Source organism: Chamaea fasciata, unplaced genomic scaffold, assembly GCF_029207755.1.
Source record: "Chamaea fasciata isolate MVZ Bird 193981 ecotype frontalis unplaced genomic scaffold, bChaFas1.0.hap1 SCAF_3, whole genome shotgun sequence".
NCBI classification, from domain to species: domain Eukaryota; kingdom Metazoa; phylum Chordata; class Aves; order Passeriformes; family Sylviidae; genus Chamaea; species Chamaea fasciata.
Genome location: NW_027094088.1, coordinates 111822463 through 111847371, shown reverse-complemented (window position 1 = coordinate 111847371; position 24909 = coordinate 111822463). Strand labels below are relative to the sequence as shown.

The 24909-nt window shown below is 42.3% G+C and overlaps 1 protein-coding gene across 2 annotated transcripts in view; it reads left to right on the top strand.

Annotated features, from left to right (window-relative positions):
• The window catches only part of MSRA (methionine sulfoxide reductase A), a 239774-nt gene that overhangs the window by 113443 nt on the left and 101422 nt on the right, over positions 1 to 24909 (top strand). The window lies entirely within an intron of this gene.

The window sequence follows — 24909 nt, the reverse complement described above, 5'->3', positions numbered from 1 at the left end:
GCCATGCAGAGGACAATCTGAAAAAGCCTTCTGGAGGGCGTGCAGGATTTGGAGCTATTTTCAGTGCGTTCCCCTAATACACAAATGCCCCATTTTTGGCCAGCATTAGACAACGCAGGATGTTCATTCAGCACCGAACATCTTTTCATATTTTGCTTACAGATGTTCAGAACAATTCTGTTGCTCTGTATATTCATAAGCTTTTAGAAATCTGCATAGCTCAAGTGGCACTGAAATCAGAAGGGAAGAACTCTGCTGTTGTTATTCATTAACTGGGGATGTACAATTACCATATAAAATACGCAGCTAACGATGATTTCCTTAAAAACAGGGTCGTTTATAGGCTTGTGGTTCGAGCTGTTCACATGTGAGCAGGTCATTTGGGTTTGCTTTCGGTTGTTTTCTTTTGTGTATCTTCAGTGACTGGAATGTAAGGAAAGATAAAACATGTCTGATTATTATATGATATTAGTTAGAAGGCTGAGATTTAGTGAATTAAACCAATTTATAGTCTTGTCAGTTCTCATCTTTCTTAGGCGTTTTCTCTCGTGCACAAATCATAATTTCTAAAAATTAACAATTCAATATAAAAATGTGCCACGCAGACTTTGTTTCTGCTCTGAGTTACATAAAATATTTGGCTGCAAAGTTCTTTCACAGCTCCTAAGCAGCAAATCCGTGTTTTTCTGAGGAATACTAGTGCCTCTTGCATAAGAATTAGTCTTCCATATTGTATTTCCAGTTCTCCTTAAAATGTCTTGGCTTCCAAAGGTCACCTGGAAGGCTTCTAAATAGCTGATGGAAGAGCGTGGAGAAAGGGAAAATTAATTTCTTGCTCTGTTAACTCCTGTTCCTGTGGTCAGCTGGTGATTTCCCAAGTTAATTCCACAAGCCCAGATCAGGGTGGTGGTTGGGATGTTGTTATTTAAGGGTGGAAAGGTCTGAGGAGGATTTGGCTGGGTAATGTGGGGTTAATTTTGCATATTTGTGCATAAACTGTTGATATTAAAGGCAGCAATGGGAAATCTGATGGGAATTTTTCAGGAGTTGTTGATGGCAATAGGGAAAAAAATGTAATACAGGAAATTATTTGGCTTCTCAGATTTGCCCTACCCTAAAAATACAGAAGAATATTCTGTGACAAACTACCAGCATGTTGATGGAATCCTGGAATCTTGGAATGATTTTGGGTGGGAAGGGACCCTAAAACTCATCCAGTTCCACCCTCTGCCATGGTTAGGGTCACCTCTCACTGTCCCAGGTTGATCCAAGCCCTGGCCTTGGAGACTTCCAGGGATCCAAGGGCTGCCACAGCTTCCCTGGGAAACCTGTGCCAGGGCCTCACCACCCCCACAGCCAGGAATTCCTTCCCAATATCCTATCTCTTCCTGCCCTCTAGAAGTGGGAAGCCATTCCCTGTGTCCTGTCCCTCCATCCCTTGTCCCCAGTCCCTCTCCAGCCCTCCTGGAGCCCCTTTAGGCTCTGGAAGGGGCTCTGAGGTCTCCCTGGATCCTTCTCTTCTCCAGGTGAGGATTCCCAGCTCTCCCAGCCTGGCTCCAGAGCAGAGGGGCTCCAGCCCCATGATGAATTTGTGACTCTCCTGGTGTTCAGACATGACCTTGTATTCCTTGGAGAACCCTTCAGCTGGACACCACAACACTCTTCCAAAGTGTCTCTGGTTCTCCAGTGTTTAAAAGTATAATTAAACTACAAATATTCCCTTCCCTTTCTGCAGCTTGTAAAAGGGATCTGAAGGTTTCCATGGACAGGAACTAAGTCCACAAGATTAAAGTTTCTGAGCAGTAATGAGAGTGGCTCAGAACATTTTCTTTTGTTATTAAATTGCTGTCAAGAGAATAGATTCCTGTTGTGCCTTTGTCTGGTCTTTTTTATTTTTTTTTATCCTTATAAGAACAGGATATAGGAATTTTAATGACTGTGAAGAATCTCAGTGTTCACCATGCCCTTGATCTCTGCCTTGATAGGATTGGCCGATTGCTCCACCTCTCCCCTTTTTGTTTCCTCCCAGTTCACCTGTGAGAAAGGAGGGAAAGGTCAGCCAAAGCGCAAAATACTGCATTAATCAAAGTTGATGTCATGAACTGTGGAAAATTACTGTTTTGTGTATTTTTTGTAGCAATTGAAGAACAGGATTTTGTAAAAAAACTGTAATTTTTGTTAACTAGAACAGTTGGAATAAGTTGTGTCTCTGAGATCGTGAGATTATCATGCTAGGATCTTCCTGGATGTGCATCTAAACCTTGATATGACCCTAGAAACCATAATTTGTCCTCCATGCAATTGCTAAGTCATGAAATAAAATGAGTGTAGCAATTTCACTTCAAAAATCATTTGGAAAGGTGATGGCAGATGCTGCTGCAACGATAAAACCTTGGCAACAAGAACCCAACAGATGCACTGAATTTCACTTACCTGCTCCTCTGCAGCTCTACCTCCCAATTTTCAAGGCGGACACTACTGACATGTGGTTTTTTTTGAAGTTGACCAAGAAAACTTTATTACACCTTAAAATCCAGGATGCAGAAACGGAGTCTGTAGATTTGTCATTTAAAAATGAAAGGCAGAATAAATAATTATTTTATATGGTAAATGAATGGTAAATAAATTTGCTATCGCTTGAAAAACAGGCTCCTTGTTGACAAGGGATGGCAGCAGCTCTGCTGAGGGAGCTCTGCTCCCATCTGTATTCAAGGCTGAGTTCACTTTTCCATCTCAAAATTTGACTTCTCAGGGTTAATGTCTTGTCTGGTTCAGGCTTGAAGAAACCAAAGTGATATTTATTATTTAGATACCTGATTGTGCCTCGTGGCAAATTTAAAATCCTAATAGCCTCACTGCTGTCCTCTGCTCCTTTCATCTATTTGTCCCAGCATTGCCCACAATCACAGGCTTGGGTTGTAGCGGCAATATAAATACAAAATATATTATTTATTATTAACAACTTTATTTGAATTGTGTTCCGCTGAGATATGTTGTTTCCATCCTTCCCGTCTTCTGCTTTATTAAAGATATATATATAAGATGAAAATGTGGGAGTCCCAGAGGTTGAAAGAGCCATTACAGAGCAAGTCAAAGACGAAATCTTCTGACCTGGAGCCTACAGGAGGCTCCCAAAGGAGCTTGGTTTTCACAGGAGACTCCATGCAGGATTGGGCTGTGATATTCCCCATGCCACTGGGCCTGAAGACAGAAGATGCAGCACAGAGCTGCTTCTTTTTAAGCAAGAACGCGTTGTATTTGTGAAAATGGTGTTTAAAAAAAGCTCAGTGCTGTTGTTGTGGCCAGTGGGGGGCTTTCTTAATTTTTGATTTTTTTTGTTTTTTGCTGCGGAGGCATTGTAAAGAAAAAATAAGCTACAAAGGTAGTTAGTCTGTGCTCAAATTGTGTTGCCTGCCAGAACTTGTGTTCAATAGAGGTGGTAGATATTGGGAATAAATCCTTCTCTGTGAAGGTGGGGAGGCACTGGCACAGGTTTCCCAGAGAAGCTGTGGCTGCCCCTGGATCCCTGGAAGTGTCCAGGGCCAGGCTGGATGGAGTTTGGATCAACCTGGGATAGTTCCCATGCCAGAGGAGGTGGAAAGGGATGAATTTAAAGGTCTTTTCCAACCCAAACCACAGTCTATGAAGCCAGGGAGAAGCTACAACTCTTGGGAGACCATGACCCTGGAATTAAAGCAGGTGATGGAACATGTTGGTATTTTCCCTGCATTTCTTGTTTGTTGTGGTTGTGTTCCTGTTCTTTTGCTGCTACTGCTGCTCATTCTCCCCGGTGAAATCTTCCTTCCTTTCAGGCACAGGACTGAAATGTTGTGGTGTCAATGTGGTTATGTCTGATAATGTATTTTTCCTGAAATTGGGAGAGCACTGCAATTACTCTGTGCAAACATCACCCCCTCAGACTTGCTTGTTTTATGGAACATCTTCCTGTGCTGGCATAGAAGAGTTTGGAAATCGACTCTTGTCTCACCGAGGTGATTAAGATTTTGAATAATTCTGGAAGTGACCTGCACAGTTTCTAGGTGTTGGAGCAATAATGAAATTATCAAACCACAGGAGTTTGACATGCTTCTATTTGCTCAGTTGTGCCCGAGACTTTCGTAGTTCAGTTTTTTTAATAAGTAAATTATGATAGTGAAGTTGTGCTCTGTCTTGCCTGCCTGAGCTTCCTCCAGGTGAGGAAGACAAAAACTCAATCCAGTGAAAGGAAAGGCAAAACTTTTGGATCTTCATGGCTTGTCGTGTACTGCAGCATCAACAATCTAAAGGATATTTGGAGAAGGATTTTGGGGAAAGCTAGAGCTCAGGGGAGTTCATGGATTTCCTCATGGGTTTGTTGCGGGCTAAGACTTGAGCGCATCCATTGCGGGTGAATTCTTTTCAGAGAGACAAAAGAGACAAAATCCTTTCAGAAGCTTTGGGGCACTAAAAAAGGGCAGGTGGTGAAGCTGGAATTAAAGAAGGTTAGGATGGCACGTGCAAACTTCTGGATGAAACATCAAAACCTATTGCAAGGTAGAATCCACCCCTTTGTATCTCTCAAGTTGGAAGCCCAGGGTGTGACCGATGGAAAAGACTCATCCAATTTTTATTTGAACACCCAGAGTGATGGAAATTCCACCATTTCCAACTGTGGGCAATTTCCTCACAATAATAGGGTGCAAACCCCCTCTTAAATGATTTGTAGGACAAAGTTAATTCTTTTTAACACTGCAGCAGAGATCTTTGCCTGCAGAACCCCAAGGATAACCCACGAGGAACCCAAAATACTTCTGACAAAAGATAATTGAGGTACAGCTGAGGCTCCTGCTGGTTTTTGCCCATTGACTTCAAAACCCTTTCCAAAAATTGTGTCTTCCTGTCTGGGACCTGGCTGCTCCTACAACAGGGGCAGCAGAGAGGGTGGATCACTTATTCCCTGAGCCCAGGATGTTTAATGGAATACCTTGGTCATTGCTGGGGTAACTGGGTCACTCAAAGGTTTAATCTGCCCTTTACTCAGGAACAAAATCCCCTTTTTATTTAAGCTATTTTTCCTGAAATTTCTTGGATATGTAATCTCAGAAAAGGAATAAAAGAAAAGGGAGGATATTGGACTGTTTGGAATGTGTCTGCTGTGCTGGTTCACACCAAGGATGCAGCTGATTTAGGAATCTACTCCAGCAAAAGTCAGCATGACTTGGGCTGGATGGGGCTTGGAAGAGCCTGGTCTAGGGAGCAGCATCCATCCTATGGCAGGGCTTGGAACTGGATCAATTTTTTTCGGGTCCCTTCCCACCCAAACCAGACCAAGTTCTGTCTTCATTTACCTCCCAGCTTCCAGGGATTAATGATTTAGTCTTTAATCATCACTGATGACCTTTTCCGTATTAATTTGTTTATCCACCTCTTTAATATGATTTTATTCCTGGCATTCACAAATAGGAGGGGAAATTGGGGGTTCATTAACTCCAGTGCTGAACCCGAGCAGGAAGTTTCAAAGAGAACTTGTTAAAGGATATTTTGCTAAAGGTTAATTCTTGGCAGCTACAAATCAACATGTCTGGATATTAAGTATTTATTCTGAGGAGTAAGGAAAAATTTGCTTTACGGATGTTCTTCCCTTGTTTATGAGTATCCCATAGTGATGTGCTGTACCTTTGTACCATCAGTAGGGCTCAGAGCAATAGGTGAGCTGGGAAGTGATGGAAAAACAAGGTAATGGGGACAAAAAAGACAGATCTGCCATAGGAGGTCTGAAAATATCACTTAGGCACAAGGATGCTGTCAGGACGTGTTTTTCCTTGCCCAATAGTTCAAATAGTTACTGTTATTCATCTGCTCAGGATGAAAATTGTGATGTGAACTGTGGCCACCAGCACTAGAACAGTTTGGTGTGTTTGTGAAAACCATGTTATCAAAAAGCTCACTGTTGTTATGGTGGCCAGTGGGGGTTTCTTTCTTTTTGTACTTCTTGTAACTCTTGTACTTCTTGTACTTGAAGTACTTCTTGTTTTTGCTCTGGAGACACTTGTAAAGTAAAAATAAGCTACAAAGCCACTTATTGAGTCTGCCAAACTGTGATACTGCAATTAGGGAGGGACTTTAGGTTGATCTGGTTCCTGCAGCACTCAGAGCAAACCTGATTTCTACATTGATGAGGTCACTTCAGCCTGGAGATGTGGACAAAGTGACCAGTCCAAGGTGCCTGACCTGAAACCTGTCCTTCCAAAGGAGGAGAAGCTGCCTGCCTTGGACAGAGCCCTCTTGGAGCTCTTAAAAATCAGTGAAAGGATTGTCCTGTTTGGCTTCTAAAGTGCTTCTTCATTAAAAGCAAAAGGAATACACAAAGTACCTGAAGGGAGCCTACAAGAAAGATGGAGAGGGAATTTTTACAAGAGCCAGGAGGGACAGGACAAGGGGGAAGGGGTTTACACTGACAGAATAGGTTTAGAGGGGATACTGGGAAGAAATTCTTCCCTGTGAGAATGGTGAATGGCTGGGATGGAATTCCCAGAGAAGCTGTGGCTGCCCCTGGATCCCTGGCAGTGTCCAAGACCAGGCTGGACAGGGGTTGGAGTAACCTGGGATGGTGAAAGGTGTCACTAGACATGGCAGGGGGTGGGACTTTTAAGGTCCCTTCCAACCCAAACCATTCTAATTCCATGATTCTACATAGACAGGACTCCTCCTAGAGTTGTTCTTAGCAGGAAATATTTTGGTCTGAGAAGCTCAGTGCACTCTTTGCACTGCCCTGCTCTTGTTTTCCATCCTTCTGAGTTGTGTTGTCTGTACTGACATTTCCAACCATCCCTTTTAAATCCATGGATCCTAGGAATGCTCTGCCTGGGAAGAATCAAGAAGGAATCCTGAGGTTTCTCTGCCTGGAGACATTTTTGTGCCTGTTACTGAGCCCAGAAAAGCATTGTGGAAGTGGCAGTGTCTGTGTTCCCTCACATGCCCACAGTACATCCGCACACATCAAATGTTCCTGGGAAAACAAACCCGAATCCCAACATTTGTCCAAGTGGAGTTTTTTGTCTGCTCCTTCCCCTCTCGGTTTAATCCACTGTTTACTCAGTCAAGTGATTCAATTAGAAGCTGTTTTTATTTTCTTTCTGAGGAGTAAAGAATGTTAATTGTAGCTGAAATGCCTTCGAGTGATTCTCTCCTAATGTCACATTTCCATAAAATCTAGGAGAGCTTTGCTTTCTGCAAAGAGAGTGCAGCAGCAGGAAAAATAAAGCTGGAAAAGTGGGTTTAATGTTCTGAATGCTGGACTTTGTGTGGACTGGGACCTTGATGGGGAAAGCAGAGGAAAAAAAGAAGGTCCTTTACTCCCAAAGTGTTGTGTTAGACTGAGAGAAAAAACAGCAGATTGTGCAGACAGTTGGAGAAATCAAGGCTTAGGAGAATTTTAATTAATACGAAAAGCCATGATCTCAGTGTGTAGAGAGATGTCACTGCCTGGGTTGGAGTGGAGAGGAAGGGAATGGAGAACAGCTTTAATTCTGCTGTCCTTGGGTTCCCAGGCCGTTACTGGGGATTAACTGGAGCATGATATGGGTGGGGTTGGTCCTTCCTCTCAGGGATCTTGCAAGCCATGAAAAACAGAGCTGCATTCCTGTTGCTGGCACTTCGTGGCCTCCATTCATGGAATCAGTAAAGTTGGAAAAGCTGGAAAATTTGGAAAAAAATCTGAGATTGTCGAATCCAGCCATCAACCAGCACCACCACCATGGTCACCAGCAAACCATGTCCCCAAGTGCCACACCCACAGGTCCTTTGGACACTTCCAGGGATGGTCACTCCACCCCTGCCATGGGCAGCCTGAGCCGGTGTGTGAGAATGCTTTCCATAAAGAAGTTGTTCCTAATATCCAACTTAAACTTCCCTGAGGCAGCTTGAGGCTGTTTTGTCTCATCTAGTGATCTGTGATAATGGGAGAAGAGTCTGACACCACCTCCCTGCACCCTCCTGTCAGCGTGTTGTAGAAAGCAAAAAAAGGTGATCCATGACCTGGGATTAAGGAGATCCTGATTTCTCCTGGCCATAAATTTGCTTTATTCATCCTGAGAGGTGACAGGTACCATGGGCTGAACTGAAAGTTTAAATTATCCTTGACTGTCATAATTACACGTTGTTTACTTCTTCTTTCCTCCCCCCACTCTTCTTTCCTCACTTACTTAATTTTTTTTGTGTGTTATAATGGCTTAGATTTTTATTTGCAAAGGACACAAGGTTTAATCATGTCATTCCCTCTGCTGAACGCTGTGAAAATACTTTGTTCCAAAGTCAAATGGAACACCATTATAGAACACTTATCATCTGCTAAAAAAGTAATAAATTGGGTCAAACTGATCCTAGATGTAATTCTGCTGATGTTAATGGTGTTACATCAGGAAGAAATTTCTCTTGGCCTGTTAATATGATGATAAGATAAAAATGTGGCTACCAAGGAGCAAACAGGCCTTGGAAAAAGAAGTTTCACTCGCACTGATCCTGCCCTGTTTCTGCAAAGTTTTGAAGCTACAAAGCATTGCAAGAGTGCTAAATATTGACATTTTTACTATTATTATTTTCTGAATGGGCTGGTGATGGTGGGGGAGGTGTTCAGGATTCTATTCCATCCTTTGAATTTTTGGCTCCAGCAGAGCTGACCCTGAACCAGTGGTAGGTGCAGATGGGACCATTATTTTTCACCGCTTCATTTATTTTGTTTTAACAAATGGTTTCATTTTCTCTCCTGCCTCGTTGCTCTGTGTTCAGGGCCAGTTCAACCCTTCTGCAGGTGTTCAAAGGTGTTCAAAGACAGGAGCAATGTGTAATGAGCTCTTCCCTCATGTCTCAGCTGCCTTTGTGAGCCAGTCAGAAGTCTTTAGGTGAAGCTAAAATTAAATGGAAAAGTATAGGCTGGGATCTGGTGTCTTTAGTCTGAGCTGAATTTAGGCTGGAAAGCACAAGGAGAGTAGGATCCAGTTTGCATGAAATAGGTCAGGGTTGGGTGGAGGGAGGACCCTCTTCCTTCTTCTCCTGAACGTGCAGCAATGTGTAATCCCAAGGGGAAAATGGAACCGATATCCAAATAATCCAAATAATCCAATATGTGGACATAGAAGCAAACCAGATGAGATTCTTGCACAGGGAAAAGCAGAGATTTGGCTTCCCGCAGTGTACCTGGCATGAAGCTGCTGCAAGGTGCATCAGCCCAGATGTTAACCCTGGGAATGAATTCCAGGACCTTTCCTTTCTGTCTCTTCTTTTTCTCCCTGCCCAGATTGCCCCAAGCAGAAGAAAAAAACAAGCTTCCCACCTGGCTCCTGGTGTCCAGGGAAGGGAACAGAGCTGGGAAAGGGGATGGAGCCCCAGGAGGAGCTGAGGGGGCTGGGGAAGGGACTCAGCCTGGAGGAAAGGAGGCTCAGGGGGGACCTTCTGGCTCTGCACAACTCCCTGACAGGAGGGGACAGCCAGGGGGTCAGACTCTGCTCCCAGGGAACAGGGACAGGAGGAGAGGGAACAGAACAGCCTCAAGCTGTGCCAGTGTATGTTGAGGGTGAATATTAGGAAAATTTCTTAATGGAAAGGGTGGTCGAACATTGGAAATGGCTGCCCATGGCAGTGGTGGAGTCCCCATCCCTGCAGGGATTTAAAAACTATGTGGATGTGGCATTTGGGGACATGGGTCAGTGGTGGCCTTGGCAGTGCTGGGGAACAGCTGGACTTGATGATCTCAGAGGGGCTTCCAACCCTGATGACTTTATCATTTTATAATCTCACACTCGTGTTTCAGCAGTGGCCTGGCTTCACCAGGACCTGTAAGGAATGTGCTTCCGGAGCATTTCCTCTAAACCTGGAGGTTTCAACCGAATTGTCTCTTACTTTGAGAGTCCTTTGGGATCCAGACTCCAAACGCCCTGGGCAGGTGTTTGAACCAAGGGCTGTCACACCAAAATTCAGCAACATTTTGCTACCACCTCCCACAGTTCCAGATCTAATTAACTATGAAGAGCAAAATACTTTTCCTGGTCTTTCCCAAAAAATTCAGACTTCAACCCAAAGTCTCCAAAGATTAGCAGTATCTTTCCTACACAGCAGTTGAGATTTATGGAACTTTGCATAATAAAGGGAATAATTTCTATGGCCTGCTTGAGGGATGACTATTTCAGGCAGCTCTGGAAAATAAAATAATGAATTAAAAAGGGCACAGCTTTGCAGCAGAACTGCATTTGTTGCTCCTGCTTTTCTGCCAGGCACTTTTGATCCACCGAAGTGCAGGAATAATCAGTGTCACAGCAGATATGGAAGGCAAATCCTGCAGACCAACTGAGTGGAAAGCCAAGTGTCTCCCTGCATATTCATCTATTTATCACCTCTGATTCTCCTCTAATTCCTTTATTTTCCATGGGATAATAGACTTTTCTCCACGCACACCCATTGTTCCCATGAAATAGGATTTGTCTGCACGCGAGATGTTCATATAACATGTGAGGGCAGAATTCATCAAAACAATTGAGCTGCGAGCAGGGATCTCACTGAGTTGCTTTTTGCCTCCTTTATTCCCATCTTTTCTGCATTTGAATTGTTAAACAGGAGCTCTGCTGCAGTGTCAAAGAGTGCCTTACAAAAGCTGTTGCCATAGAATTACACCTAGAAATGAGTTCTTTTTAAATCAGCAGCACAACAAGTGGTTATTTATTTGTACTCAGGCCTATTTAACAGCTCCTCATTACAAGAATGGCCCAGAGTTTGAGGAACAACTTATCCATTACAGCTCCTACTCTCAGTGTATTGCACAAAGAGCAGATAACTTCTCACACATTTTCAAAGAGTTCTCAGAAAATAACTCCCTCTTTTCTCCCCTCTTCCAGGAATCCCTGAACTGCCCCTGTGCTGGTGACACCAGCAGCACAACCTCTTTGGGATCCCAGAATGGTTTGGGTGGGAAGGGACGTTAAAGCTCATCCGGTGCCAACTCCTGCCATGTGCAGGGACACCTTCCACTGTCTCAGGCTGATCCAAGATCGATCCAACCTGGCCTTGGACACTTCCAAGGATCCAGGGGCAGCCACAGCTTCTCTGGGAAACCGGTGCCAGGAACTGTCACAGGGAAGGATTTCTTTGCAATACCCCATCTATCCCTGCCCTCTGGCAGTGGGAAGCCATTCCCTGTGTCCTGTCCCTCCATCCTTTGCCCCAAGTCCCTCTCCAGCTCTCCTGGAGCCCCTTTAGGCCCTGGAAGGGGCTTTGAGGTCTCCCTGGATCCTTCTCTTGTTGAGGTGAACATTCCCAGCTCTCCCAGCCTGGCTTCAGGGGCTCCAGGCCTTGGAACACCTCTGTGGCCTCTGGTCTCTCTCCAGCAGCTCCATGTCCTCCTGCTGTTGGCCCCAGATCTGGAGAAAGCTCTGCAGGTGGGATCTCACTTGAACGGGGCAGAGGGGCAGAATCCCCCTTTCCTGCTGGTCATAAAACCCCTTTTGAAACCCTTCCTAGGAATGGAACTTCTCCTTGGCTTTGAGGACATTCCCATTCCATTCTGAGGGGCGGCACAGGTGTCTCGGGGGATGCACTGGGATCTGTTTTCCTCCCCCTTTTCCTGCCTCTCCTGCTCCTCAGCAGTGGTTCTGTGCTGGAATTTGCCTGGCAGCCTTTTGGAGCAGGATGGGAGGAGGAGCAGGGGCAGCTGGGCTGTCCCCTGGAGATTCAGCTCCTTCCTTTATATACCTGGCTCCACGGCTGACTTGGGTGACCTTCAGCTCTTCCTGCCCATTGTCCTCACTCAGGAAAAAGGGAAATAGTTTATCTTATCTTCTAAGGGGCTTTGAAATCCATGGATATATGGATTTTTCTGGAACTGAGTGTTGGAGGAAAACGCAGGCAGAAAGGGGATCTTCGAAGTTGTGTTTTATCTCCCGGAGTCATAGAGAATTTTGGCTGATGTATTTTGGTATTTATATATCTAAATTATTTTATTCAGCTGAAGAGGAACTATAGATCTGAATACTTTCCTAATTTTAATCTCGATCTTAAAGTTCTGATTTTAAAGTTCTCTATTTTAAAGTTCTTATTCCATCTCAGGTCAGATGAAGTGTATGCTCCGGTGTGACATATAAAATCTTCTTTGGCCGCCTTATAGTTGCCCACATTTCGCAATATTTAATATTACAAATTACATACAATGTCTGCCCCCCAAACTGCTCTGTATATTTAACTTAGACATTATTATAATTGAAATAAGATTTCAGACAGATCTTTACAGCTCTGCAGGATGTGACTTTCACACTTCGTTCATTCCTTACATATGGAATGAAAATTCACTAAATTTATTGGATTTACTTTTAATTTTTAATCAAGTTACTGACAAAGTATCTGCCCCTGAAGCTTTTGTAATTTTAATATTAAATATAACAAAAATGTAATAGCAAAGGTAATATTAGTTTTTATATTAAAATGTAGATGGACTGTACCGTGTTGTCTCCTTCACTGACAACCTTCTATGAAGACTGGGTTTTAAAAATCATTCTCCTAAAAACATTTTAAACCAGTTCCCCAGTGAAGGTTTTTATTCCTCCTAGAAGTATTTAAAATACTTTTTTTAAAAAAAAAAATCTCAGTTGAATGCAGCAGCATTTCAATGCTACAAGCCAAGGCAAATCTAATTTCATTGTAAAATTCCTCCATTTACAGAAGCAAAATAATAATAAAAATTAAACAAAAAATACACTCGGCGGGGGTGGGGGGAAAAAAAATCCCAAAGCCAGAAATTTCTGCTTTTGCAAGGATAGTGTTGGTGGTGCCATTCCCTTTGAAATAATTCCTCCCTAATTGGTATCCCAATGTAATGGGTAAGTGAACATATTTCACAGCAGCAGCTGTTGGATGTTCAATGACTGGAAAATACGGCGCTGGTGAAGTGTGTGGAGTGCTCATCCCATCAGGAGGAGTAAGTTAATCATACACAATTCACTGAGCACTGGAGCTGCATTTGCAGAGCAGGGGCTGCCTTTTAATTGTCGCGGGCCCTTTTTCAATATCTTGCAGGATCTTTTGTCTCAGCCGTAGCAGTTTTGGTTGCATCCCTAAAACTGTCAGTCTTCCTTATTTTTGCAAGGGCCTAACAATTCCTCCTTCACAATGCAGCTTAAATTGGACCAGATGCTGCATCAATAGAGCAGTCTGCCCATCTCAGAGGCATTAAGCCCAAAATTATTTAGAAAATTGAAGCCTTTAACATACTCTGGATTAATGTGATTAAGTAGAGCTTGCTTTAATTCATAGCCATCTATTCCTTTATTAATAGCCATTTCATCAACAGGAGCAGCACATATGGGGACAAGATGACTGAAAGTTAAATTGATTGCTGGAAGCCTGGAAGAAAAGCATTTAATGTTTCAATAATAACTGATGTAAGACTTCACTGCGGGGCATTTTGGATAGATTTAGACCAGCTTATAAGCACAGTGTTTATTAGTATCTTTTAATTTTTATTATGAGCTTGCTAAATGCAAGTTGGTGGGGTTTCTTTTGTATTAATTTTTTTTTTCTAATCCCATCTTTAAGTCTGCATTTGATATACAAGATTTATAAAGGGGAGTCTCTCTTGTGACTGATAATAGCTGGGAACCAGCCATAGAGCAGTTGGGACATCTGAAAGGCTTAGGAAGAGATAAAATATAGGAGAGGATAATTTGTTATTATTTGCACACACCCATTTCTGATCCTAGACCCATTCCAGGTGCTGGGGGAGTGTGTGAGAGCTTTTGTATGACCCATAATACAGGGGGGCCATCCCTCACACACCTAAAACCCCGTTTGTGTGGAGGGTTCATGTTTGTCCTGGCTTACTTCCCAACTCAGGAGTTACATCCATGCAAATTTATACATGGAATAAAAGAATCAAAAAAAAAAAAAAATCATTGAATTGAATGACAGAATCCCAGAATCCCACAATGGTTTGGGAAGGAATGGACCTTAGAGCTCATGTCATTCCACCTCCTGCTATGGGCAGGGGCACTTCCCACTTATCCCAGACTCCTCCAAGCCCTGTCCAGCCTGTCCTTGGATACTGTGTGTGTAGGGAGAGGCATTTACAGGATGATGCAATACCCTGGAGTGACCATTCCAATAACTGACACTTGAAGAGACCTAATCCCAGTGCCTGGGAACACTGAAGAGATCAAATGCCAGTACCTGGGACAGCTCCCAGTACTGCGCATTTACAAGTTAAGTCACTCCTAAATTTTATTAAAAGTAATTAAGATGCCAGGGTTTCTTGGTATATTCAGACTGGTCTGATTCACCTAAAATAAATCCTGATTTAAAATGGAGAACGATGACAATGAGCTGTGATTTGTGACCGTAATTAGAGCCAAGGAGTAGGATCCTGGAAATTGGGGTTGGAAGTCTTTACTCCAAGCTCTCGTGGGAAGCAGGACCATCTCAAACACTCATCAGGCCATCAGGCCAATCCAGGAACAGCTCCAGGGTGGAGGTTACAGAAGGGCTGCACTGCAGGACTGTCCTCCTGGTGACAGAGGTTCTCCAAATGTCCTGTTTGAGCCTTCCACGTTGTGGGATATGGCCATTGTCTCTTGCTGGGCTGTCTATGCCTGCTGAGGAAAGAAAATGTGGAGCTGCTGGAGAGAGTCCAGAGGAGGTCATGGAGATGCTCCAAGGGCTGGAGCCCCTCTGCTCTGGAGCCAGGCTGGGAGAGCTGGGGGTGTTCACCTGGAGAAGGATTCACCTGGAGAAGAGAAGGATCCAGAGAGACCTCAGAGTCCCTTCCAGAGCCTAAAGGGGCTCCAGGAGAGCTGGAGAGGGACTGGGGACAAGGGATGGAGGGACAGGACACAGGGAATGGCTTCCCACTGCCAGAGGGCTGGGATGGACGGGATATTGGGAAGGAATGGTTGGCTGTGAGGGTGGTGAGGCCCTGGCAGAGATTTCCCAGAGAAGCTGTGGCTGTCCCTGGATCCCTGGAAGTGTCCAAGGCCAGGTTGGACAGGCCTTGGAGCAGCCTGGGATAGTGGGATGTATCCCTGCCCATGGCAGTGGTTGGAACAAGATAATCTTTTTTTTCTCTTCCAACCCAAACCCGTCTGTGATTCCATGATATCCTGAGAAGATAAATAATGTCAAGCATTTCTCCCTCAGTGTTATAAAACTGCATTTTATTCCAGGTTGGATTTATGTAACCTCTGCTTTTGGGCACAAGATTTTCCAGTGCAGCAAAACCAGAGCTAATTTCAATATGAGAAAAAAAATCTCCAAGGAGTGGTAGCTGTGAGAAAGGAAATTTGTGCCCCTCCTTTTGCCACAGTTGTTATTTCTAAATTCCAACAGTTCTCCAAGTATTAAGGATGTACAAATCCATAAATGAGAGCACAGTGATCCACATTATTTCCATATATTAATTCCCTGAGTTTTGTTTTTCTAAAATAAATTAACAATAGTTGCTTTTTTTTTTTTGTTTTGTTTTCTTTATTCTTTTTCTCATTGTCTTTTAAATACTCTTGGGCATCCAAACTGATCATTCCTTTTTGGATGAATAAATGTCAAGGAATACTGGTTTCACTTGAATTAAAATCTTTGCTTTGCTGAAATGATCCCCTTTAAATAGGAATATAAAAAAGATACAGGTAACCTATAGTTGAAAACTCTCCATTTGGGGCTGGTTGGACAGAAATAATGGATAATCAAATACAATGAATGTTCATTAGGCTTAAACTGGAGGTAAATGGTTTTACTGGTCTAATGTGAATGATGATATTTACATTTTAGCAAAAGAAAAAAAGCAAAAATACTTTTTGTTTTGTGTGAGTAGCACTGCACTGTTTACTGGAATTAATTTTAATTAATTGTATTAGTGTCTGAAATAAAGGCTGCTCTTATTGGCTTATCCCAGCATAATTAATCACGGTAATAATTCATTTTACGTGACTTCTCGAGGTTAAGCTTTGGTGGAGCCATTCATTAAAATTGAGAATTAATTATGTCTAAAAGGTTGGGCACAAAAAAGGGAAAAATATCTGTAAAGATTTATTAAAGGCCAATGATTGATCTACTCCTCTTTGTTTTTTAAACCTGGTCTCAGACCTGGGTTGTGCAGCTGTAGAAGTGTCTCAGCTGGTGTTTGATCTGGTTCTGTGGTTAATGGGCTTTGCGGAGTGTATTTTTCACAAGTCCTTAAGAAAATTCTTCTCATCACTAAGTGGGGGTTTGTGCTCAGATTCCAGGAATGAAGAATTCCTCTCTCCACAGTCAGAAATGGGATATTCTGGAATAGAGCCTCTGATGATGCTGGGCATGGAGTGAAATTCTTCTCCCCGCGGGGACCCTTGTGAGGGTGGTTGGGAATAAATATAGTTAGAATCAAGGAGCTGAAGTGAAAATGAATCCTCAGGATGATTTTCTGCCTCCAGATTTTTTTGATTAACAGAGTTTTCAGGGGTTTAAATATCTTTTTATCAACCAGACAAACAATTTTGTCACCTCTTGTGATTTAAACTTTCCTTTGTTGCTCTTTGCCGACATTTGTACCACACACCCAAGACTGCAAATTCCTGATTTCCCAGTTTCTGACCTTACTTCAATTTTTAATATCTCTCCTACAATTTTTATTTCTCTACTGGGCAAATTTGTAGCCCCCTCCTTCAATAACCTTGCAGGAATATCATTTGAAGAGGGGCAATGGCTGTAATTTATAATTAAAAGAAATAGCAGGATTTCTAAAGCTCTTTGAGGGAAAGTACTGTAAATGAAATGATTAAATATAATTTAATTAATTATATGTCTTATAGCTGTTCTAGATATATAAATTGTCATAATTTTTTTTTTTTGAATCTCTTCAATAGTTTCTGCTAAAGACTTTTTCAGCAAATAGTTGCTTGGGCATTTTTAGAACTTTCTAAAATTCTTTTATTAGTTTTGGTAGGCTTCGAAGTATTTGTCTAGCACAAATTAATTCTGAATTTTCATCCCAGCTCCCTTTTTGCCTTCTGAGTGTCTGTTTGTCATCACAAACTTTACTCTGTGGCCTTCTCTTTGCACTTTGATGCTTTCTGGTGAAACCAGGTTGCCTCTACTGCTTTTTGCACATTTGTTTTGGGGAAATCAGGAGGGAAACCATGATGCCAATCTTATTTATGTTTATAATAGAACTATAAGAGTAGTTTAACAAAAATCAGCTAGGAAGGAGAAGCTTTCAGAGTACAAATACAGAAATGTATCCTTTTGGGGTTTTTTTGGCATTCTGGTCTACAGTTCTCAGGTATTAAGATCTGCACATTTTTTCTAAGCTCTTTGGTGGTTTCCAGCTTCAGAAAGAGCTGGAATTTTCACATTTCAGAAACCAAACCTTTTATTCAGAGATCTCCTCTGAGTAGTAATCTCTTACTGTAGTCACTCTAGAGAGACAAGGAGAAAACCACAGCTTTTGAAATTGTAATAGGAAATATTAAATACTAGAATATCTTACTTGAATTTCTTGGTTTTTAATTTCCAGATTAGTTAATATTTTCCAACTCTTCAGCTTGCTACTATGTTCCCAGTAGCAAAGGAACCTCCATTTACCTCCAAATTTACCTCCATTTATCCCTTTTCAAAGCTCTTCTCAGTGCATCACATATTCCTCACATTCCACTATTCTTTGTTTTCTGTTATACCCATTTTTTAAGGAAATTCTTTGTGTTGCATAACAGTGGCACAGAGGCTTTGCAGCTAAAAGCTGTAAAATTTTAAGGAAAAAAACAATCACGTTTTCTGTTATATTGACATTAAAACAATTCCCTTTATAGACTGAAGTTGGGTTACTAAATCCAGGTATGTTGTTTATGTATTTATTATTAGCTTTTAAATCAAAACTTTCTCTGTACCAGAGCAGACCCTCAGTATTGCTTTGGTTTGGGACACTACACCCATTTTTTGGTAATAAATGATCTCTTAAAATACTTTCCTGAAGATCTGGGTCTTCTGCTTCTGCTCTGTCCTGGGATATCACTCCCTTTCCAGCCAAACGGAAATTCTTGTTTTCCATTTGCCTTCTTCAGAATGAGTCACAGTTGAAGCAAACGGGTAAAACTCAATATCTGGGCTATTGAGGAAGAGTTAGATGGGATATTGGGATGGAATTATTCCCTGTGATGGTGGGGGGGGAGCCCTGGCACAGGTTTCGCAGAGAAGCTGTGGCTGCCCCTGGATCCCTGGTTGTGTCCAAAGTTAGGTTGGACGGGGCTTGGATCAATCTGGGATAGTGGAAGGTACTAGAGGACTTTTTAGAGGAAATATAATTTATTGGAATATTAAGGCTCCATCCATCAGATGTGTCAGTTAAGGGTTAAATTTGGACTTTAAATGAGATTTTTTCTATGTGAGAATATGGAGGTTTTTTAATTCCCAACTCCATAGCTACAAGCTTTTAACTCCACTATATAAAAATGATATAGAACTTGTAGTTGGGTCAGAGTCTTCCTCATCAACCATGATGAAAAGAAGATAACTCAAAAGTCCCAACTCTTTGCACAGATGAGTTTGGCATAGAAAAGCTTCATTAAAGCCAAATGAACAAAGGAAAAAGGGGAAATTCACTCATATATTCCCAGCCTTTAAGGCTGGTAAGGGCTCCTTGCATTATTTAATTTGACATTTTTATTTTATAGATCATTATGTTTCATTGTGTTACTGTTTTATCAAGACCTATCACTTTTTCCTTTAAGTTTAGCTGATATTTGACTGAAGTGTCTCTCCCAGAAGGAAGTCTGATTTGATTTGAAAATGTCAGGAAATGGAGAGGTGCCTTACAGGACATGGGTTTAGAGGAGCAGCCCAAGATCCAGTGGTGCAACTGAGCAGGGACCATTTTCCATATCCATATCCATTTTCCATTTGGAATTCCCTGGTTTCCATCCCACTACTGACTCTTGATCTGCCTTTCCATTGCTTTCTTAAAGGCCCCTTTTTGCATCCTCTTCCTGAGGCCATGCTCATCTCCTTGAGTTAAAAACCTCCAGGGGTTTCTCTGGGGAAGGGTCGATTCATCCGGCACTTGGTCGCTGTCACTGAAACAACTTTTCAGGATTTCTTAGTGCCAGGGTTGGTCTCACCAGAGCTGTTCCCACAACTCCTTTTCTCTTTGACATCCCAATTCAGGCCCTATGTCTTTTTATTGCAGTATGGCAGTGAAATTCCATGTTTATTTCCACCCTTGCCCTTACCTCAAAGGTTGTTCTCCATTTTCAGGTACCATGTGTGTCTCTTTTTCCCTTCAGCAGAGACTTTACCTCTGACTTCTTTAATACATTTTTGATTGAGTGGCCCCAGCGCAGCAAGAAATGGCTTTGTAAGGCCATCCCATCAGCTCCTCATCTGAGTTATCCACAGAATTTATAAATTGAGACTTGGTATTTCTTTCAAATTCCTGATGAAGGGCTCTAAGAGCAACAGGCTCTGTAGCAGTCCCTGCAGAGGACAGATAAAAATGCTGCCATTCAAACCTTGTTCCCTTTGGACAATTTTTTTTTAGAGAAGTCATTTAGACAATTCTTAATCCACTTAACATGTGCACTATCGATATGAGGGAGTGTTAATTTTTTAATCAGTCATGAAGTAATAAGTCAAATGCATTAATAAAGCCTAAGTTCCATCCATGCTATTACATCCCACATTTATTATAGCCAGACTTGTAATTTCATGGGAGGATGAAATGGAGTTTGGCTGGCAAGACCTGTATTCCATAGGACCATGGTGTTAATTAAAAGCCCATCTTCGACTTTTTTCCCTCAATTGGCTGAAATTAAACCAGAATATCTTTTCTAGGAGCACATTCCGACTGAGAAGAGCATCTGGTCCACAGAACCAGGCCAGAGGAAGTCTAAAATATTCCCCTTTTAAGGGCTTGTAGTGTGGACATTCAGCCTATAAAAACATAACCTGTAATAAGTACAGTGAACAAGGAAAGTTCTTCCATCTCCTTTTTTTTCCTACAGGTTTATATAATTTATTTTCCCCCTTTTATTGGCTGTTTGATGCACAGCCATTTTACAAATAAAAAGGGTTTATAGCAGTGGTCTTGCCTCCAGTTATTCCGTTCAGCAAAACCAATCAATACTCTGTTTATCAAACCCATTTTGCTGCTGAAGAATAGACAGGATTTTAGCAAACAACAGTGAAAATTTTTTCAGCTCTGCCACAGAAATTTTAAATACTTGCAAATAAGAAACAGATTAATTTAGTACTTTTGTTTGGCAGATTTAAAAAAAAAACAATATTTTTTTGCGAAAACTGCCAATCTTTTTTAATTTTGTTCAAGTAGTTTACTGAAAAATATGAGCATTTCTGTGAAAAAGAGCCCAATAAAACAATAACAGCATGTTCAACCCCATTTTTTTTTACTGGCAATTTTATTCTTTTAGTTTAGTTTTTAAGGGGTAAAAAATGAAGTGATTCTATAAGGCACCAGAAATAGCAGTTCGTTGTTTTATCAGCAAATTTCCTTATCTTTATGAATTTTCATTTACTGGGTGATTCACCTGTCCTCTAATAAACCAAATAAATAAAATTTAATAACATTTTCTTTTTGGAGGCACCACACTGTAGCTGCTGTATGAGCTACTTTCTGTAGGTATTAGAAAATAATTGATTTTCTGTGGTCCAGGCAGAAGTTTCTGGAAGTTTCTAGAATTTATGGACAATTTATTTTGATTTAGAACTGCAGGGTTGGCCGGCCCATAGTGATAAATTGGCTTCTTGCTGGAGAGGATTGATATGTTTTGATAAAACTGGATAAAAAAAGAATGTGGATCACACTGAGAAGTTAGAGAATTATATTTTCTAAAGCAGAAATTCACAGTGGTTAATAAACCAAGCATTATCTCCTAGTTCAGTGCTGGTAAAGTCATTAAAGTGGTTTAAAATATAAAGAAGGAGGTAAAATAAGTTGGCCACATTTTAGTGTCAGTGTACAAGTACAAAATAAGGGTCTGTTCCATAAATTCTTTCAGTGTTGGGCAGGAGTTAAAAATATTTTAATGGACCCTTCTTTTAAAATCTATGGGTCTGGGATTGTTTCCATTCTTTTCATCCTCATTGATTTGAAGGTAAAAACATAAAGTGAAAAGGGATGCCCAAAATGTGAGCCCTCAGTATTTTAGTGCTAAACCTTTGGTTTGTTTATTTAATGAATAGGAAGGCGCTGGAAATTTTGGTAGCAACAACCATGACTTAATAAAAATTCCCAGGCTGGTTTGGAGAAAGACATGCTCAAAAGACCTTCCCATGATGGGGTTTTTTTGGGTAGCATTTTGCATTTTCACTTCGGCCACGGCTTTGGATAGCAGAGTTTGGTTTTATTCCCAAATCAGTGGGTGCTGAAGTTTGGTTGTATTTTTTTACATTCCACATTGGCATCATGGCCCTGGCACAGGTTGCATAGAGAAGCTGTGACTGCTCTTGGATCCTTGGAAGTGTCCAAAGCCAGGTTGGATGGGCCTTGGAGCAACCTGGGATAGTGGGAGGTGTCCCTGCACATGACAGGAGTTGGCACTGGATGATCCTTAAGGTCCCTTCCCACCCAAACCATTCTGGGATCCCAAAGAGGTTGTGTTGTTGGTGTGACCAGCACAGGGGCAGTTCAGGGATTCCTGGAAGAGAGGAGAAAAGAGGGAGTTATTTTCTGAGAACTCTTTGAAAATGTTTGAGAAGTCGTTATCTGCTCTTTATGGAATACTCTGGGATCAGGAGCTGTAATGGGTAGGTTGTTCCTCGAACTCTGGGCCATTCTTGTAATGAAGAGCTGTTAAATAGGCCTGAGTACAAATAAATGGAACAAAAAGATCTTTGTGCTCCCTTCCAACCCAAAGTATTGTGCAATTCTGCGATTTAATGGAGTCAGGACCTTATTTCTCAAAAGAGCCAGGTCCTTTTTTGCTGCAGAATCGAGGCAGGAGGGAGTAGTTTTGGAGTTTTTCCATTGTGCAGTTTAATTCGCCTGAGGCAGGGCCAGGTGGAGGTGAAACCCACGTGGCTGCTGGGACACTCCCAGGTAAGGAGTTCTCCAGCCAGCCAGAGGAAGCTGCTCCGCTTTGCCGGAGATAATTAAACGCTCCCTGGATCCAGCCAGTTAAAGAGAATGAGTTCTCTTCCTTAATCCCTTGGCTTGGGCACTCACCTGGGACATGATTAAGAAGGTGAGAGTCTAAATGCTCTTAGGAAGAAAAGGAAGTGAAAAGGTGTCACTCAGACGTCTTTTTCTCCTGCTCTTTGCGGGGATGTTTTTTTGCCAGGGTTGGAATCCCTACTGAATGAGCTTGCTAGGAGTTAATCCTCCGGGAGCGGCCGTGTTTTCTAAGTGGGAAATGGATCCAGGATAAACAGACAATCTGCTCTTGGCACTCAGCCCTCTCTGCCTTGGTGTAATAAAGTCTTCCCATCTGCAAGGAGGTTCTTCGATGGTTAAAGCCCGTCCAGAGCTGAAGGAACTGGGCGCCAGCACTGGAAATCTGATAATGGCTCTGATAAAGAAAGGGTTTCTGTTTGCACAGTGAACAGCACATGGAATTATATTTATAATTCCATAAATTATTAAAAAAAAATGTGATCCAGACGTTGAGGGTTCTAGAAATGTTCATACTCGTTCAAACTTTTGCTGTGGGATATTAAAGATCCGCTAATTAAAAGCAGTGGGTGAACTGAGGACACTGTGACTCACTGACAATATAAATGGACATTTCAGGAGGAATTCTGAAGGAGGCACTAAGGTGAAGAGCTGGATGTCACTGAGAGAATCACATCTCCCACTGATCATTTCAAATCCTTGCAGCTCCTCAGTGTCAGGCTGTTGAATTCCTCATTAAAGACACACAGGTTTTTGGAGAACAAGTGGGGTAATTGTTTCTCTTTCATTAATGCCTCTCCATTTTAAAAACTCTTACAAAAAAAGGTTTGATTAGAAATATTTCAATTGTTTTTTCACCATACAGAGGAGTAGTGAGCTGGGTTGATGCTGTGTTCTTTTGGCATTGGATTTACCAAGTGTGTGAGACACTAACAAAATAGGATTATTCTGTTTTCATAGTCAGACTCAAGCCTAACGCAGAAAGTCACTAATACCAAGATTGTTATTAGGAATAGCCACAGCAGAAAGAAAATCCTCTGTATTATGGAAAGGCTTTGAGGAAAATGAGAGGTGAATCTGGTAGGACCAGCAGCATTATTTCCTTTCCTTTCCCCTGAGGGTGAATATTGATTTTAAATCTATTCTAACAGTCTCTTAGCCACACATCTGAGAATATTTTTCATGAGGTCAGGCTATAGTTCTCAGAGGACCACCATTATTTCCTTATTCTGGGAAAAAAAGGAGGCTGATCCTTTGAACTACTGGATTAGTAGGAGCAGGCAGTGTTGACAAGGTGTAATTGCTGCTTCAGTTGGGAGGAAAGGTAAAGCCTCCATTGTTTTCAAGTTCTTTAGGAAACTTCCGTGTGATCTAAACCTGTTCATCTTAGACAAGTAATTTGCTCCTGACTGATAAAATCCTTTCATAAGATTCATGTTGGCTTACAAAAAATAAAAATACTGAAGCCAGAAGCCACTCTTTAATCTCATTTTAGTTGTACAATCACACACAAAATCACACAGAATCACTAGATTGGAAGAGACCTTCAAGATCATCAAGTCCAACCCATGCCTAACATCTCAACAAAAACGTGGCACTGAGTGCCATATCCAATCTTTTTTTTAAACACATCCAGGGATGGTGATTCCACCAGCTCCCCGGCAAAGCCATTCCAGTACTTTATCACTCTTTCCATGAAAAATATTTTCCTAATATCCAACCTATATTTCCCTTGGTGCAGCTTAAGACTCTGTCCTCTCGTTCTGTCAGTTGCTGCCTGGAGAAAGAGACCAACCCCCAGCTGTCTACAGCCACCTTTTAGGGAGTTGTAGAGAGTGATAATGTCACCTCTGAGTCTCCTTTTCTCCAGGCTAAACAGCCCCAGCTCCCTCAGTCGTTCCTCACAGGGTTTGTGTCCCAAGCCCCTCACCAGCCTTGTTGCCTCCTCTGAACGTGCTCAAGTGTCTCAGTGTCCTTCCTAAACTGAGAGCCCAGAACTGGACACAGCACTCAAGGTGTGGCCTCACCAGTGCTGAGTACAGGGGCAGAATGACCTCTCTGCTCCTGCTGGCCACACTATTGCTGATCCAGCCTAGGAGCCATTGGCCCTCTTGGCCACCAGGACACACCGCTGGCCCATGTTCAGCCAGCTGCTGAACAGTACCCCCCAGGTCCCTTTCTGCCTGGGCACTGTCCAGCCACACTATCCCCAGCCTGTAGTGTTGCAGGGGGTTATTGTGGCCAAAGTGCAGGACTCTGCACTTGGACCTTGTTAAACTTCATCCTACTGGACTCTGCCCATCCATCCAACCATTCCAGATCTCTCTGCAGAGCCCTCCTCCCTTCCAATAGATCAACACATGTTCCCAGCTTAGTGTTTGCAAATTTACTAATGAAAGACTCAGTACCCTCATCCATGTCGTCAATAAAATATTGAACAGAACTGGCCCCAGCATAGACCCCTGAGGAACACCCCGCATGACTGGCTGCTAGCTGGATACAGCACCATTCACCACTACTCTCTGGGCTTGGCCATCCAGCCAGTTCTGAATCCAGCAAAGAGTGCTCCTGTCCAAGCCCCGGGCTGCCAGCTTATCCAGGAGTGTGCTGTGGGAGACAGTGTCAAAGGCCTTGCTAAAGTCCAAATTGACAACATCTACAGCCTTTCCTGCATCCACCAGGCAGGTCAGGAGACCAGGTTGGTCAAACATGACCTACCTCTCCAAAACCCATGCTGGCTGGGCCTGGTACCCTGGCCATCAAGTAAATGCTGTATGATGACACAGCAGTATAAACTGCTCCATTAC